The following is an 18735-nucleotide window of genomic DNA, read 5'->3' as shown; positions in this document are numbered from 1 at the left end:
GGGAAATGGCTTCTGAAAACTTCCAGCATGCAAGATGGTCTCTGGCTAGCAGTGGCTCTCCAGGGAGGTGCCGGGGACTGAGCCTAAGCCCTTCTGAATCAAGCCCTTGGTCCATCAAGATTGGTATTGTCTCCTCTGACTAGCAGTGGCTCCACCGAGTCTCAGGCAGAGTTCTTTCACATCACCTTCCAGGGGATGCCGGGGACTGAACCTGGGACCTACATGCAAAACAGGTACTGCCACTGGGTCGCAGCCCCTCCCTATGGGTGACACTGGGACAATTGCTTCCCATCTCCTAAGGCACGGAATTGTTGCAAGGATAACACGCCTCAGGGAAAGCCAGCCGTTCTGCCCTGAACTCTGTGGAGTGACCTCTAACTGGGCTCTTTTTAACTGGGAGCTTTTAGATATTTTAGCCCTGTGAATAATGCGTAGCCAGTTTTCCCTTTTCCCCTGTAGGTGGCAGTGGCAGAATCCCTGTTAGACCTAAAGTGGTGTAAAAAGCAGCTGTGTGGGTGAGTGGAGGGTCAGGACCAGGGGGATTAGGGGGATCTCTCTGTAGAAGGCAGACCAGCCCAGAGCTGAATGAGTCTGCTGCATCATGACACTCATTTTCATCTAAGTTTATGAATGTTCTGTTGAGGAAGCATTTCTGTGCCTCTGGCCTCACCTTGGCCAAGTATGCCAGCCTTCCGTCTGTGCTTCCTGTGCACTTCTGACAATGCCAATGCTGGACAAATTAGGACAAATTTTAATGTTCACATCTGAAAGGTAAAGGGAGTCACCTCCTCGGTCTTCCAGTTTTGGGGATACATCTACAAAACAAAAGCTCCTGCCTCAGCCTTTAAATATCCTCCAAGGTGCTTTTGCTGGGCCTAGAATAGGATTATCAGCCTCCAGGTGGGACCTGCTGAGCGCCCACCACTGCACGTTATCTCCAAATGGCCAGAAACACTTTCCCTGGACAGAATGGGTGCTTTTGGGGGTGGCCAGTCTTCCCCAGGCTCCACCCCCCCCCCCCCCCCAATCTGCAGGTCTTTCCCAAGACTGGCCTTCCCCAAGAGGTACAAAACAGAAACCAGCAGAAGAAATGCCTGGCATGATGCCACGGAGATCTATAGACCCCCCGTGAAATGGTGGCAGAGAGCCAAAGAGGAAGAGCACCGAAGGTGGCCCACATAGCTCCTTTTGATTTCAGAAGAGATGTCAATTCTTTGGTTAACATTCTAGGATCACACTATCTTCCGCTACCCCCCCCCCCCCACCAGCACTTGCTCAGGATCCCCCACCCAAAGGACATAAAACCAGGCTTGGCCAGAGTCACAATCTTTTTGGTTCTAGGTGCAACCTGGTGAAAAGTTCTCCCTGGTGGGATCAGAACTTCTGCAGGACCTGCAAGACAGAGCTCTTCCGCCAGGCCTACGTCTGAGGCCAGGAGATGAACACAGAGGAAACGTTGGCCTCTCGGCTCCCAAAACAGCAATGCTCCTTCTGGAAAAACACCAACCTGCCCAACAGAAATGGGTTCCCCTTTATAATGGGTGTGTGTATGGAGGGGGGGGGTCAGTTTAATATAATTAATATGTCTTAATTTAATAACTTCATCACTATAACTTTATGCCTTGCATGTGTCTTGTTCCTCACCCTGAGCCAACTGGGAAGAGCAGGCTACAAAAATAATATTATTTTCCTGAGTGGACGAAAGCCTCAGTACAGGATTGCCCTCCCTCTTTCCCCTTCTTGTATCTTCAATATCCCAAAACGATCTCTTCAGTAGTAATAAGATTTAACAAGCATTCAGTTTTTAGTTATGTGGGTGGGGGAAGGATGGAAACATAATAGTATGAACTGCAGTCATGTCTGTAGAAAATTGATGGCTCTTTGGTCCCTATTATAGATTAAAGGTAAAGGTAAAGGTATCCCCTGTGCAAGCACCGAGTCATGTCCGACCCTTGGGGTGACGCCCTCCAGCGTTTTCATGGCAGACTCAATACGGGGTGGTTTGCCAGTGCCTTTCCCAGTCATTACCGTTTACCCCCCAGCAAGCTGGGTCCTCATTTTACCGACCTCGGAAGGATGGAAGGCTGAGTCAACCTTGAGCCGGCTGCTGGGATCAAACTCCCAACCTCATGGACAAAGCTTTCAGACAGCTGCCTTACCACTCTGCGCCACAAGAGGCTCATACCTTTATAGATTAATTACCCCTAATATTATAGATACTAGAAGATAAGCCCGCTGTAGGCAAAATACAGCGGGCGCTAGCAGCCTGTGGCCCCGGCCCCCAGGGGGCCCTGTTCCACGCGTTACCTGTTGGATGGCAGCAGAAAGAGAAGGAGGGCTGCGGGGAGGAGGAGGAGGTACGCAAGGGCGTGCGCAGACAAACGCGGAGCAGGCGGCTGTAAAGGAACTGTAAGGCTGTAAAGGCTGTAAGGCTAGCATGGGGGGTGGCGTCCGAGGCTGCGGGAAAGGCAAAGGAGCAGAGGCCTGCCTTGTCTGTCTGCACGGCGAGTCCCGGCCGGGCCAAGCTGCCAATGGGGACCCCCCTCCCCATTGGCAGCTTGGCCCTGGATGGACACTCGGAGGGCCCAATCAGGATTGGGCCCTCCGAGTTTTTATCCTGGACAGGGCCCGCCCTAACTCCTCCCTGACAGCCCTTACCCTTTTATTTAATCCGCTCCGCAGGAGCGGTTAAAGATTCTGTGATCGCTACCAGTGGAGAACTGCTTCTGCCCAGTGATTTGGGGAGCAGGCTTCACGGGAGTCAGACAACAACTAATGAATCAAATCCATCTTCTCTGCGGCCGGTCTTCATAGATTCGCTACTGCGGCAGCCTCTCCCATAATGGGTCTGTAATTATATGCACTGATTAAAAAGGAGAAGAATTCAGGATATTAAAGTGAAATAACATGCTTAATGCATTCAGTGCCGTTTGGGACTCCAGGTGCATTTGAATGACGGCACACGCCAAGCCCTGGCAACCCAAGTCTGAAGCACTTTTCCTCGGTGGAACAGTTGACAAGTTTGAAGCTTAGATAAAGGGTTATGTGACGAAAATTTATACAATCATGAACAATGTAGACGGGGGGGGGAGGGGGGAGATTTTCCCCTGATGTGGTTGAGGGCAGCTTTCACAAGCAACCCTTGGAGTCAGGTTTATGCCGTTGTGAGGCTGATCCAGTTGAGACAATCCCCATGTATTATTGTACTGTCCATTTTATAGTAGTTCAATGGCCCTATGATCACTCAAAGTGTTGGATGCAGCAGTGAAATCAAATGGTGAATAAAACTAGGCTGGAATGCAATGTTAAGCATGAACCGAATATGGAAAGATAAGGATGTCAGCTTTAATACTAAGTGCTGTCTAGTCAACACCATGCAGAGATGAGCAGAAGACTGGGATTTGGATGGTCCCTTAGGAGTGCAGTTCTTACCAATGAAATTTTTGAGAGGCCAGATGTTAAGACGGGGTCCCTCAGGGGCCTGCAGCTTGTGTGCCTGATTGTCCACCTGATTATTAAACATTTGTTGGCCAGATCGGAGCCCCCCCAGGACCTCAGAATCAAACAAGATTTTGTGGGCTATGCGTTTTTGAGGCCCAGCATTCCCTTCCTCAGATGCAAGTCAGAATGGCGATCCTGGAGTCTTTATATCCCAGACTGAAGGAAACAATGATGCTAATTTTCTGCCCCTGAAAATTTCTTCCCTGTTTTAATCAAGCTGATTATATTTCAGACTGGACCGCTGCATCCTGACTTCTTTCTTTGCAACACTCTCAGACTGGGATATAAGGACTCTGGGATCTCCATGCCAACATATCTGATGAAGGGAGCTCAGAGCCTCGATAGCTCACCCCCCCCCCCCCCGCCCTTGCTGGTTTCCAAGCTGCTACTGGGCTTCAATCTGGAGGCAAATATGGCTGCCCTTTGGACCCATCCCAGGGACAATTACTGCCGCTTCCCCTGCAGACCCCTGACTTCCTGCTCGGACAAACTAAGTCCTGCCCCACAGACAGGAGGGAGGGAGGGAGGACATCTTTTTGATGCTGCTTTCGTCAATGCTCGGCTCTCCCTGTTGGTCCGCTAGAATTTAAGCAGATCAATTCTACTTCAACTTGCTGCTGGAACTGCAGTGTCACCTCTGATATACAAAGGCCACGTCTTACCTTTTCTGAAGGCCCACCAACCCCGTGCCACGCAAGCTTCAGAGTCCCCAGAGTTCCCCACCCTGGCAACTGCTGGAAAGCTTCAAGGGACCTGACAAACCCCCCTCCCCCCACCAAATAATAAAACAGCCAGATGGAGATTTCTGGTGAACTCGAATGCTTGCACATTGGGTTGTGTCATCTTGGCTGGTCCTAATCAAATGGATTATGTGGTAGACAATGCTCACAACACCATCATATCAAGTGACATTATACAAGATTCATGGCTACCAGATCTGAAAAAAGCAGTGGACAGGAGTCTTTGTGGCTTGCCCTTTGTTGTTGTTGTTGTTGCTAAGTGCGAAGTCGTGTCTGACCCATCGCGACCCCATGGACAATGATCCTCCAGGCCTTCCTGTCCTCTACCATTCCCCAGAGTCCATTTAAGTTTGCACCGACTGCTTCAGTGACTCCATCCAGCCGCCTCATTCTCTGTCGTCCCCTTCTTCTTTTGCCCTCCATCGCTCCCAGCATTAGGCTCTTCCCCAGGGAGTTCTTCCTTCTCATGAGGTGGCCAAAGTATTTGAGTTTCATCTTTAGGATCTGGCCTTCTAAGGAGCAGTCAGGGCTGATCTCCTCGAGGACAGACCAGTTTGTTGGCCTTGCAGTCCAAGGGACCCACAAGAAGAGTCTTCTCCAGCACCAGAGTTCAAAAGCCTCAATTCTTTGACGCTCGGCCTTCCTTATGGTCCACCTTTCACATCCATACAGTGCAACTGGGAAGACCATAGCCTTGACTAGTCGCACTTTAGGTAGCAGGGTGATGCCTCTGCTTTTTAGGATGCTATCTAGATTTGCCATAGTTTTCCTCCCCAGGAGCAAGCGTCTTTTAATTTCTTTGCTGCAGTCCCCAGCTGCAGTGAACTTGGAGCCCAGGAAAATAAAATCTGCCACTATCTCCATTTCTTCCCCATCTATTTGCGAGGAATTGAGAGGGTCTCTCTCCCTCCCTCCCTCCCTCCCTCCTGTCTGTGGGGCAGGACTTAGTTTGTCCGAGCAGTCCATTCTTACACCCCTTTCCTTGTCTCTGCCTACTCGAGGGACTGAGCTTGGGCCCCACTGGCTTGGATCTCTGGTGATGGAGCTTCGTTCCCTCTGTCCTCTTTCTCGTGCTGCAGCAGCCTCAGATTCTCCTCCTGAGGAACAGGGCCCCACCCCAAGCCCAGGAACTGCCAGGAGCGGGAAGTCAGGGGTCTGCAGAGGAAGCAGCAGTAATTGTCCCTGGGATGGGTTCAAAGGGCAGCCATATGGGCCTCCAAATTGAAGCCCAGTAGCAGCTTGGACACCAGCAAGGGCGGGGAGGGGGGGATGAGCTATCGAGGCTCTGCGCTCCCTTCATCAGATATAAGTTGGCACGGAGATCCCAGAGTCCTTATATCCCAGTCTGAGAGTGTTGCAAAGAAAGAAGTCAGGATGCAGCGGTCCAGTTTGAAATATAATCAGCTTGATTAAAACAGGGAAGAAATTTTCAGAGGCAGAAAATTAGCATCACTGTTTCCTTCAGTCTGGGATATAAGGACTCCAGGATCGCAATTCTGACTTGTATCTGATGAAGAGCCTCAAAAACGCATAGCCCACAAAATCTTGTTTGGTTCTGAGGTCCTGGGGGGGCTCCGATCTGGCCAACAAATGTTTAATAATCAGGTGGACAATCAGGCACACAAGCTGCAGGCCCCTGAGGGACCCCGTCTTAACATCTGGCCTCTCAGAATTTTCATTGGTAAGAACTGCACTCCTAAAGGACCATCCAAAATCCCAGTCTTCTGCTCATCTCTGCATAGCTACCCTGGACGTCCTTGGTGGTCTCCCATCTGAGTAGGAACCAGGACTGAACCCTGCTGAGCTCCCATGGTCTGATGAGACCCGGCTAGACAGGGCATAGGATGGGCCACAAAACCCAGGTAGGGCTCCTGTACACAGACAGCACTGCGGCCCTCCAGATGTTCATGGACTACAATTCCCAGGAGCCCCTGCCAGCGAATGCTGGCAGGGGCTCCTGGGAATTGTAGTCCATGGACATCTGGAGGGCCGCAGTTTGACTACCCCTGGTTTAGAGTCCTTGAAAAGGCCAGGGTTTGAAACTACCCACAAATACAGCTACTTTTTTGTTTTTTTGCGGGGGGGGGGGGGGGGGGCGTTGGCCAGTGCAAGTTTTTGAACAGAGATCCTGAACTTTAGAAGTTTTAAAAGTCTGATTAATTCCCATCAGTCACTTCAATTAGAAGCCCATTTGCTTCAAAGCCCAGCCGCGTTATATAAAGAGGTTACATAACCTGAACACTGAATCATGATTTCACAGGCAGCCCACTGACAAGCGGGCTGCAAGCTTGAAACGATGCAAAAGGTCATCGGAATGAGACGTTAGATCTTGGGAACGTGAAGAAAGCTGTCCGATTTGAAGGATGCCAGAGAGATGCTTAACTGGGCTCCTCACGGCGGCTGCATTGTTGGCCGCTGCCCGTGGTTACCTTCCCAGACACACCCCGAGGCCCCTCCCGGCAACAGCCGTGGCAACGAAGAAAAGATGGATTAAGGATCCTGGATATAAATGGTCTTGCCAGCGTGTTTGAAAATAATCTAGACCAGTAGTCCCTGGACAGCTGGAGACCCTCAGTTTGCCCACCCCTGGTCTAGACCTCACCCACCCCAATTGGCTACAGTCTCTCCACCTCCCCGGCCCAGGAAAAAGAATGGTAGATTCTCTGCCTTGCATGCAGAAGGTTCAAGCCCATCTCCTCAAGCTGCCCTTTTCTTTAGGAAAGCTGATCTCTGTAGCCTGGAGGTCAGAGGTGATTCTGGAAGGTTTGTGGAAGGTTCTGTCACTCCGCCACGACCTTCCTGCCACGACTGATTTAGTTAGCGAACTGGAAGCTCCATGTCCATTGCTGGGGTTAGTTCAGGCAGCTCTCTTTAACCGAAGTGGACAGATTGCTAGGCACAGTGAGGGTGACCACTTGCACCTTAGACTCCTGTCCATCTTGGTCGTTCAAATCGGGGGGCCAGCAGAGAGGAGGTCCTTTGAGGGAGATTATCAACCTCTCCTTGACATCTGGAGAATTCCCCAAAGGACTTAAGGAGGCAGGGATGGCAGCTCTTTTGGCAGAGATCAGCGGCAGGGCTCCCAGGAGGAGCGGAGGGGTGCCGTCAGCGGAGCCAACAGGCAGGCTCGGAGCAGCTCCCTCCCCAAAATGGAAGCACATGGGCAGCCAAAAACACTTTGGCCACCAGACAAGCAAAGTGTTTCTCTCCGGAGCACGCAGAGCTACTCCCAGCCCAGCTCCAGCGGCCCAAGCGGGTGCCAGGTGGGCCTGGCTGAGTGTGCCCCTGCTGTCCCTCCTCCCCACCCCCCTCAAGTCCATTGCCGCTCCGGCCTCGGCGGCTTCACCTGGGCGCTCTTGCTGCTGCTTCTGGGTGGGGAGAGCCTGGCGAGGGAGCGGGGGGAGGGAAGCGCCGCCTCCGCCAGGCGAGGGCACAGGGCTGGCAGAACGCTTTCATAAAGCCCCGGGAGCCGAGACATTTCTTTTCAAAGCGTGCCGGTCCCGCTAAAATCCGGATGAATGGGCAGCTCACTTGAAGGCTATGCGCCAGGGGTCCTCGAACTTTTAAAACAGGGGGCCGGTTCACTGTCCCCCAGACCGTTGGAAGGCCAGACTACAGTAAAAAAAACAAAACCTATCAACAAATTCCAGCTCTATGCTCCAGAGGAGCTATGTGTCTACGATCCCAGTGCCAGCTGGGGACAAGACCTGCTCAACTTGGCCGCTCTGACAAAATGTGAGCTCCTCCACCCCCCAGTGCACTGTCAGGCAGTGAGCTAAATCTGGGAGATCTGCCTCCAATGATCAGTCCTGTCAGGGACTTGCCGACTGCTCTGAATGCTAAAAGCTGTTGCAGAGGAGTTGGTTCTTAGATGCCGCTTTTCTCTACCAGAAGGGGTCTCAAAGCAGCATCCAGTCGCCTTCCCTTTCCTCTCCCCACAACAGGCACCCTGTGAGGGAGGGGAGGCTGAGAGAGCCCCGATGGTGCTGCAGAGGAACAGCTTGCAGTGCTATGGAAAGCAAAGGCGACCCAGCCGGCTGCATGTGCAGAAGAGCAGGGAGGAACCCCCAGCTTGCCATGTAGCTGTCGGGCCACCTGATCACCCCAAAGTCCTGGCTCAAGAGAAGCCCTTGGAAAGCAGCCTGCAAGACCTCATGCAGCTGCTCTCCCAAAATGTTTATTCCTGCTCCCCATATTGAATGTCCTGGCTCTTGTGAACCGGGGGGGGGGGGGAGTCCAGCTCCTCTGTATCCAACATTTGCCCAAAAGGATCCAACAAAAAAAAAAAAGGGGGGGGTGCCCAGTGGCTTCTGGATCCCGCTTTTAGCAGCTGTGCCAAACTTCCAATCCCCCTCCCCCTGCAGCTACAAAGTGGGGGGGGATCCAGGCCACCCCCAGTCACCCGCGTGGAGCAGCACCCCAATGTCCCCAGAAGCACGGGGGGGGGGGGAGATTTCCATGAGCCTAATTTTCATGGATCGAAGCCAGCTGCCCTTCCAACTGCTGTCCAAGAAGGGCCACCTCCCAACTCATGCTCTCCTGGCTGCCCAGCCTGCCTGTCCTGAGGGCTCTGGTCTCCTGAGCCAGCCCATCTTGAGCTCGAAAGCCTGTTGTACGAATGGGGGTGGGGTGGCAGAAACCTTGAAAGCTGCCTGGCTCAAAGGGCAATGCTCTGCTCTTCCCCTGAGAGGACCCCCTCAGCATGGAATCCCTTCCCCCAGCTCTGCGCAGCTGGAAGAAAAGGGGAGGGCAGCAGGCCCGTTTCTGCACTTACCCCTCTATGTCAATTGAGCCTCTCAGGTGGGGGTGCAGAAGAAACCGCAAGTCTCAACTCTGCGGAGCCAAACCAGCCACTCTCCTGGCGGCTGGCCCTGGCTGGGCTGCACCAACAGCCTGCTACCTGGTGCTCTGAAAGAGCTCTGCGCTGTGGGCTAGCAACTCCATCGCACTCGCGTTCCGCCAGCACTGACATGGCCAGGCGCAACGTGCGGGTGGAGTAGGGCACAAGCCCTGTGAGCCCCACCATCTCTGAGGCTGCCGCTCTGCTCTGAGGGAGCCTCCGGCTCCAGCCCCCCCCCCCCCCCCGTGGGCCATCGATCCCCGCCTGCAGCCAGGCCCAGGTGGAGTGGGGTGGGGTGGGAATGGCCTCCTACCTGACCTCTCCACTCTCCATGGCGTCCTGGGCAAGGGATCTGGGACCCACACACGTGGTGCCTTATATAGGCTCCGTGGGTCCTGGCTCACCCTGATGCTGTGTGTGCTGCGAGAGTCATCCGCTGCTAAGCAAAAACACCTGGCGGGCCGGATAAATGTCCTCAGCGTGTTGCATGTGGTCTCCGGGCTGTAGTTTGAGGACCCCTGCTATACGCGTTCTGAGTCCTGCTTACCTGCGGGACCGCTTGGTTGCTTATGTCCCTAGCAGGCTCTTCGCCCTGGAGGGATGAACTTAATGGTAGTCCCGGGCCCTTGGAAAGCTCGCCTGGCCTTGACCCGGGCCAGGGCCTCTTTGGTCCTGGCCCCAACCTGATGGAATGAGCTCCCGGAAGAGCCACAGGGTCTGTAAGACGGAGCTTTTCCGCCAGGCATGCGGTCGAGGAAAGGGCCGGTTCCTGGTATTCAGTCTGGGATCCCCCATCTCCATTGTGTCCATCTGTTCCCACTCTCACCAGTAGAATAGCAAGAATGTGGCCTGGCTGGTCAAGGGGATAAATTCACTTATTCATTTTGCCGCCATCTTTCCGTCTTAATAATGTTAACAAGGTAATTGGGGTATTTAAGGGGTTTTATTATATTTTATTCTTTTATTGTGTAAACCGCCGTGAGCCTAAATGAGAACGGCAGTATATAAATTCAAGTAATAAATAAATAAATAAGGTTGCCCCTGCAGAGCCCCTAGGACAGCTTCTGCCGGATGACCTTGACCAACTGGGCCTGGCTCAGGATACGGTGGCTTCATGGATCTCATGCATTAACATACAGAAGGAATGGGCACAACTGAACAGTATTTCTCTCCATGAAAAAGCTCTGCTTCTTTCCCCCCATCTTTAACTTGTCCTCTTCCTTTTATCTTTTTCAGGCTGCCGCCCCTCCCCCTGCTGACCTGCAGGGAGGTTGATGGCTGAGCCCAGAGGCCCCTTAGAGACCACTGCAGAGTTTCAGGGTTTAGAGACTTCCCAGAGGCAAAGGCCCCATCATTGCCTCAAATGAGCTTGGGAACTCCTCCCAACATTGGTTGGAAGTCGTCAAGACCCCCCCCCCCCCCAAATGGCTGTCAAGATCTCCCTATGTCGTCTTGTGAGAATTCAGGAGCAGACTTTGGAAAAAAAGACATCTATAATTTTAGAGCAGGGGTAGTCAAACTGCGGCCCTCCAGATGTCCATGGACTACAATTCCCAGGAGCCCCTGCCAGCATTCGCTGGCAGGGGCTCCTGGGAATTGTAGTCCATGGACATCTGGAGGGCCGCAGTTTGACTACCCCTGTTTTAGAGGTTTTAATAATAGTCTTCATATATTCCTTCACATCTAGTTTTTACCCCAGGCATGTACCCCACCTATCTATCCATAGCTGTATTATACACTTGTCTTTTATACTTTGTAATGGCCAATGGCTAAACACAAATCTCTCTCTCTCTCTCTCATATATGGCCCCACCAGGTAGACCCTGCAAGAGCTGTTGTGTGCCTGATCCAAAAGCATATGAAGAATATCCTGCAGGGGGCATCGGAGGAGATGTGTGTTTAGCATAATTAGATCAGGAACTTCCTGCTATTTTCAAGTAATCAGTGTTCCGATGGCCTCATTTGGAGACCTGCTGCTTCCCCTTCCTCCCTGCTTGCCTCAGAACAGGCAGGACGAATGCTGTAGGACAGGTAGGGCTTTCACTCTAGCCTCTTTTCTATAAAAAGTGGTTTCTCTTTCCAATGAAACTGTTTCATTCTTTTAAGCAGTTTGGTGCTCTGCTCCATTGCACACCTTGACTCTACCAACATTATTAGGTGGCTTTTTGATCAGCTAAGATTTAGTCGTAATGATATCTTTGCCTTTTTAATACTGACATGGAAAACAAACTCATCATACCCAATATTCCCATGCCTGACTTGGGATGGCCCAGGCTAGCTTGATCTCATCACGCCTTGGCTGCTAGGCAAGCCCTGGTTGTCTAGGATGGCAGACCAACCGGGAAATCCAGGGTTGCTATGCAAAGTTAAACCATCTCTGAACATCTCTTGCCTGGAAAACCCCACAGGGTCCCAATAGGTCAACTGCCCTTGAGGGTCCTGCCCATCAGCCCCATTATCCTCCTTTGATCCCCCTCTGCCCCCCCTCCCCGTGGCTTCTTTGCAGCTCTCTACATTTGCCGATGCAGACATTTTTGAACATAGGTGACAATTTCAGGGGTGAAATTAAAGATGGGCCTATTGGGCCAGCCTGAGAGTCCTCACTGATGGCCACAGCTGCAGGCAACAGAAGCCACAAGGAAGCTGCGTGTTGGAAGGGACCATGAAAAGGAGTTGGGGAAACAGGGGCGGGGCTGTGCCCTTGAGGGAATGAGCCCGGCGCTAGGGCTTTTGAAGGAGAGCCCTTCCCTCCCTGCTTGGAACAAAGCCATCCTGCGATTAGGATAGATGAGGCCCGCCTTCTCCCCGTCCTTTCGAGACAGTCCCTTAATTAGATGAGAAATGAGTGTGCAAAGCAATTTGCTGAGTGACTGAACTCTGGGTTTGGCCTTAAAGAGCCTAAGTGGCCTTCACACCCAGGAGTTGGGGCTCGACTCCCCTCCTTACTTCTAACCGCAGCCCCCGCATCCTGTCACTGCAGCCCCAGTACGAGATGCAGACAAGAGCTTCCTGTTCCTGGTTTGCATCCTGCAGTCAGTTTTACCTTCCTAACCTCGGCTGAGGAGGAGGGTTGCCAGCTCTGGAGATTTGGGGGGTGAAGCCTGGGGAGGGATCGCTTCAGGTTACAGGGCCACGGAGAACACCCTTCACAGCAGCTGCTTCCTCCAAGGGAACTGATCCCAGCCACCTGGAGGTCAGCCGTAGTAGCAGGAGGCCTCCAGGCCCCACCTGAAGGCTTGGCAACCCGGTCACAGAAAGAGGAGCCCTGAAATATGCTGCAGGTGCCCACGGAAGCTACTTCCTTAGGTGTTCTGCTGCTTGCACATCAAAACAGGGGCATCCTATTCTATCCACTGGTAGAAGCCAATCTCACACCTCCCACACCTGGACAAACTGGAGCATCAGGTGACCCCCTTGCTAACCTGCGAGAGCAACACCTTATATTCCTGTCATTCAAAGAATATTGCACTCCATTTCATGTTTTAGCTGCCGATTTATGAGGCAGATGCTGACTTCAGGCAGCCGAAGAAGTGGCACGGAACGCTTTATATTGTTAATAAAGCTGGGATCAAGTCCTCTTTCATAATGAGAAGAACACACGCTCCTTTCCTGTTCTTGAGAGACTTCTCTGGTGCAAATGGAAGGATTAAAAATAGCAACCTTTCCATTTTGCAATTATCTCTGAAGCCACACATTAAAATCCGGGAAGGCTTTGAACACCCCCTCTTAAGTGTCAGGAATCCTTCATTTAAAATCCATATCCCGTTTCTTCTGTTACAATAAAATCTCAGAAGAACAGAAGAGCACAAGTAGAACCCTGCATCCTGCCTCACACAGAGGCCAGCCAGTTCCTCTGGAGGTCCAGACCCAGGGCAGAGAGGCTGAGGCCTTCCCCTGAGAAGACCCTCAGAAGAGCCCTGCTGGGTCAGGCCAGGGAGGGTCCCTCCAGTCCAGCCTCCTGTCTCACCCAGGGGCCACCCAGTTCCTCTGCAGGGCCAGCCACAGGGCAGGGAGGCCGAGGCCTTCCCCTGAGAAGACCCTCAGAGAAGCCCTGCTGGGTCAGGCCAGGGAGGGTCCCTCCAGTCCAGCCTCCCGTCTCCCCCAGGGGCCAGCCAGTTCCTCTGCAGGGCCAGCCACAGGGCAGAGAGGCCGAGGCCTTCCCCTGAGAAGACCCTCAGAGAAGCCCTGCTGGGTCAGGCCAGGGAGGGTCCCTCCAGTCCAGCCTCCCGTCTCCCCCAGGGGCCAGCCAGTTCCTCTGCAGGGCCAGCCACAGGGCAGAGAGGCTGAGGCCTTCCCCTGAGAAGACCCTCAGAAGAGCCCTGCTGGGTCAGGCCAGGGAGGGTCCCTCCAGTCCAGCCTCCCATCTCACCCAGGGGCCAGCCAATTCCTCTGGAGGTCCAGTCACAGGGCAGAGAGGCTGAGGCCTTCCCCTGAGAAGACCCTCAGAAATTCCCTGCTGGGTCAGGCCAGGGAGGGTCCCTCCAGTCCAGCCTCCCGTCTCCCCCAGGGGCCAGCCAGTTCCTCTGCAGGGCCAGCCACAGGGCAGAGAGGCTGAGGCCTTCCCCTGAGAAGACCCTCAGAAGAGCCCTGCTGGGTCAGGCCAGGGAGGGTCCCTCCAGTCCAGCCTCCTGTCTCACCCAGGGGCCACCCAGTTCCTCTGCAGGGCCAGCCACAGGGCAGGGAGGCTGAGGCCTTCCCCTGAGAAGACCCTCAGAAGAGCCCTGCTGGGTCAGGCCAGGGAGGGTCCCTCCAGTCCAGCCTCCCATCTCACCCAGGGGCCACCCAGTTCCTCTGCAGGGCCAGCCACAGGGCAGGGAGGCTGAGGCCTTCCCCTGAGAAGACCCTCAGAAGAGCCCTGCTGGGTCAGGCCAGGGAGGGTCCCTCCAGTCCAGCCTCCCATCTCACCCAGGGGCCAGCCAATTCCTCTGGAGGTCCAGCCACAGGGCAGAGAGGCCAAGGCCTTGCATAAATGTTTAAATAGATATTGGCCACACACCGTTCATTTGTTTTTTTCTGCCACAGAATTTCCAATTCCTCTGGATGGCCAGCAACAGGGCGTGGAGGTCAAGGCCTTAACTGGAACATAAGAACAGCCCTGCTGGATCAGGCCAAAGGTCCATCTAGTCCAGCATTCTGTCCCCCATGGGGGCCAAGCCAGTGCCCTGGAAGGCTGATCAAACAGCAGAAATCTTCCCCTTCCTAGTACCAATATTCAGAGATTTGCCCATCCCTGTGGCTAGGGCCCATTGATTACCATCCTGCTGGTGAATCTGGCTAAAACTCCCTTTTAAAGCTGTGGCCATTTCTACCTCCTCAGGCAATAAGTTCCACATTTTAATCCCAGCTGGATCTGGCCAGGGGTCCATCTAGTCCAGCCTCCTGTCTCACACAGTCGTCAACCAATTTTTCTGGAAGGCCAACACCAGGCCATCGAGGCTAAGACCTTGCCCTGATGTTGCCTTCTGGCCCTGGGCTTCAAAGGTTTAGTGCAGGGGTAGTCAAACTGCGGCCCTCCAGATGTCCATGGACTACAATTCCCAGGAGCCCCAAACTGTGGCCCTCCAAATGTCCATGGACTACAATTCTCAGGAGCCCCTGCCAGCATTCGCTGGCAGGGGCTCCTGGGAATTGTAGTCCATGGACATCTGGAGGGCCGCAGTTTGACTACCCCTGGTTTAGTGTCTCTGAACGTGGAGGTTCCCCTCAGTCACCATGGCTACTAGCCACTGATAGGCTTGTCCTCCATGGACTGAACTCTGTGATCCTTTCTTCTTTAGATTCCTTTCCCCTCAAACCTGAACAGTGGCCACGTTCAACAGTAAAGTCTTCAGTTGTGTCATTTGATGCATCTTTTAAGAATTAACTTAGACGGGTATATTGCAAATATCTCCCAAAGAATTCACAACAGCCTGTTGCCTAGGATTGTGATTTTTTTTTTAAATGAGTCTTCCCAGATAAGAATCATTCCTTTTCCTTTTTATTCAAGAAGCCCTTCTACTTTACTGATCAATAGAATACGTTTTAAGCTGCCTCAGAGAAAATGAAGAAAGAACTGAAGGAAGTTTATTTTCCAGTGGAGCTTGAAGAAAGGCAGCAAACGCGATGCAGACAATAGGCTCCCTTTTTCTCACTGGCTTTGATAAAAGATGAACTACGGAGCAAAAAAGACAGTCGCTTTGTTTTGCTTCTCTCACATTGTTTGCAAAGCTGGTCTTGCTAACTCACCTCGTAAATCTTTTTAAACTGCCCAGTGTATTTTTTTAGTTTTCACATTTTCTGCAAACCTGGGGCCCTTTTAGGGCTGCCATAACCATCCAGGTTAAGAAAATCCAGAGCCTTTTCCGCAGTTGTGATTGACTGGCATGTTTTCGCCGCATTGACTTCTGGATGCCAACCCTGATTGTGCACCTGGCATTCTACATTCGTGGGTTTCTCCAGGGCCATCCAGGAGTCCATTCACAGCTTGGATTTTATACTTCCTTTGGGAGAGTAGGGTGTAAACTGCATGGAGCTTTTATTCCAACCCCAGATCGATTCAGTCCCTGCCCTCTACACAGAATGCGATTTCCGTTTGGATTTGGGGCGATTTAAAATTTCCTTTTGCAGCAAGAAGGATTGATCCGGTGTGACCCTACCTTTATTGTGCGATATCTTGGAGTGCTTTTAATCCTCAATATCCATTTGGGAAAGAAAGCTCCGTGGTAGAGAACCTCTGATAGGCTACACCTGGTCATGTGACATGCTTGCCTTAAAGGAGAAGCCCCTAATTTCTCTCAATTTCTGTCGGTCCTGGATTTTTCCTCCCTCCTCTGCCTTTTTCGATCCTCTCCCCCACCCCTCCAAGAAAAGAAAGAGGCTCCCTGCCTGGCTCCTCTCCCCCCACCCTTCAAGAAAAGAAAGAGGCTTGCCTCCCCCCCCCCTTCTGAGCCTCCTTAACCACGTGCAGAAGACTTTCCTGTTTCAATGGGGAGGGGGGGGAGAGGAAGAATCTAGTTCAAAGCAATCTGAATTCAACAGGATTGACAATGGAATAAAGAAAGTAAGTGCAGACTCTGCCTAGGTGTTCCTGGCTCCTGCCTCGCCTACCTTCCCTAAAAAAAAATCCGAGCATGCACAATAAAGTAATGGCATAACCCCCCTCCACACACACACACACATAGAGTCTTATTCTTGCATCTTGCTCTCGTCTCCCACCTCTCTTCCCCCTCCTATAGACAAGTGCGCAAGTGCTCCCCTTTTCCATATGCTGTGCAGCTCAGGAACAATGCAAATTAAAAGCCAGCTTGGGGGAAATGGTCCCTTTGTTCAGGCAAGCATCAAAAAAAACAACAACCCTAGTCATTAAACAAAAATTATTTTAAATTTAAACATATGTACCAAAATCCATGCATTCATACCAGAAGAAGATAAACAACCAACATCCAAAGTCCAGGAAATATGGCCCCGCAAACCTGCACCAAATCCCCGCTCCATCAAAATATTCAATAAGCATTTTAAAAAGATGATTTCAGCCACTGCAATAGCAACCAACCCTCCATGATGACAACTTCTCAATCCCAGTCATTATGCTAAGATGCTCTCATGTTGTAAAACAAAGAGGTTTTGTGGGGGGGGTTTGTACTTGGGGGAAGCCTTGGGAGAGGCTGCTGGATGAATATTAACAGGGTTCCTGCCTCCCTGCCTGAAACCGACTGTGGCCCCCTTTCTCTTCATCAAATTGACAAGGAATGTTATGTTGGAACTTCAGTCTAGCTGGAGGGGGGAGATGGGAAGGCAGTGTGTGTGCGTGTGTCATGCTTGCACTACTTTGGGACTGCGTTTGAATGCAATCCTGTTCAAAAACTTTACAATATACAGTGGGGAGGGGAGGAGGGCGGGCAGAGATACAGCATCGCTTGGATCTCAAACGTCATCATTTTGAGGCTGGAAAGAGTGGAGGAAGCCAACGTGACTTTTGAGCTTCCACGTTAGGTTACTGCCAATTAACCCCAGGGGAGGGGGGCCTTTTCAGTCCTGGCCCCCACCTGGTGGAATGAGCTCCCAGAAGAGCTAAGGGCCCTGCGGGATTTACCAGCTTTCCGCAGGGCCTGCAAGACGGAGCTCTTCCGCCAGGCATATGGTTGAGGCCAGGGCAGCTCTCCCACTAATCCATCAGAGGATCCCCTCCAATATTGAGATCTCTAACATCGAGATCATGGTTAGATCTATTGTATTGGTGCCACCCTCTTCTGAACATTATTCTCTCCACCAGGCTGAACTAAGATCAGAATTGTGACCACCGCCGCTATATGTTATATGTAACTTTTGCTGATGTTAATTGGGGTTTTATGGAGATTTTATTGTGTTTTAACTATTTATGTTGTAAACCGCCCTGAGACCTATTTGGAGAAGGGCGGTCTAAAAATTAAATAACAACAACAACAACAACAACTCGCATTTTCCCACCCAACTGGGAAACCCTTCCAGGGCCATCAAGAAATCCCAGAGCTTCACAAAACCCTAGTTGAGGAAGCCTGCTATAGAGTCACCCCCCAAAGTACCATTTTACTCAGAGGAACTGGTCACTGCATTCTGGTGATGGAGTTGTAATTCTGGGAGATCCTGGAATCTGGCACCGCTAGGCCCTTTTCAGGTTTGTAGAAAGATCTCTCTTGCCTGCTCACTGCTCCAGTCACCAGATTTAAATATCCTAAGATTTTATTTTATTATTTATTTTATTTATATACCGCCCTCCCCGAGGGCTCTGGGCCGTTTACATGAAACAAGAAACAATACAGGTAACTCCATTTATTGTAATAACAAGGTGATAACAACAATAACATCAACTTAATAACAACAATAACGTTAAAGAATGGTGGAAACTGCAAAGAGCATCAGCTCATACTGATACCATAACTTTGGTATTAAAAAACAGTAGGGCAAACTCCAGTTTGAGGCCCCTGAAGTGGAAAGAGACCAAGCTGATTAAAACAGCCAGGAGAAGGCATTTTCTGACGGTTAATTAAGAACTCGCAAAATCTGCACACGCACGAAAACCTCTGGATCTTGAAGAGCCACCCCGAATCAAGTGCATCTTTAAATTTACAGCCACAGCAAGCTAATGAGGAAATATAGCATATGCTGGCCAGGTTTGTGCTGAGTATAAGACAAATTCCCCTGTGCTCAGAGATGACTCTGCATAAATATCTCCATTTATTTCCTACCTGATGAGCTTTGAAATATTAGTGTTGATCAGAATCCCTCTGTACTAACTGGGGCTGTGTGGGTGTGTGCTTTGTATGTATGCTATAAACTAAGGATCCTGGAGATCAAGAATTGCAACTGATCTCCAGGTGGCAGAGATCAGGTCCCTCGGGATAGGGTGGACTCTCTTAAGATCCCTGCCCTCTCCAAATTCTGACCTCAGGCTATGCTACAAACATCCTGCTGCATTCCCTCACCCCCAAAACCTCTGCCCCTCCAAAACCCCAGGAATTTCTCCACCTAGCTCTCAAGGGCTGTCAATCAATAGACCGTAATGGGCTCGGTGGAGTACTGCCGAGGCCACAACTGTGTTGGATATACAGGGAGCTGTGTACTTGGCTGTATTACTCCCTAAATACATCCTTGAGCCTGTCAAGACAAAGAGCCTTCTCTGTGGATTATGCGTAAATCC

This window comes from Paroedura picta, chromosome 11 (assembly GCF_049243985.1).
Source record: "Paroedura picta isolate Pp20150507F chromosome 11, Ppicta_v3.0, whole genome shotgun sequence".
Taxonomy (NCBI): domain Eukaryota; kingdom Metazoa; phylum Chordata; class Lepidosauria; order Squamata; family Gekkonidae; genus Paroedura; species Paroedura picta.
The sequence above is the reverse complement of the archived record's forward strand: the minus strand, read 5'-3'. Positions refer to the sequence as shown.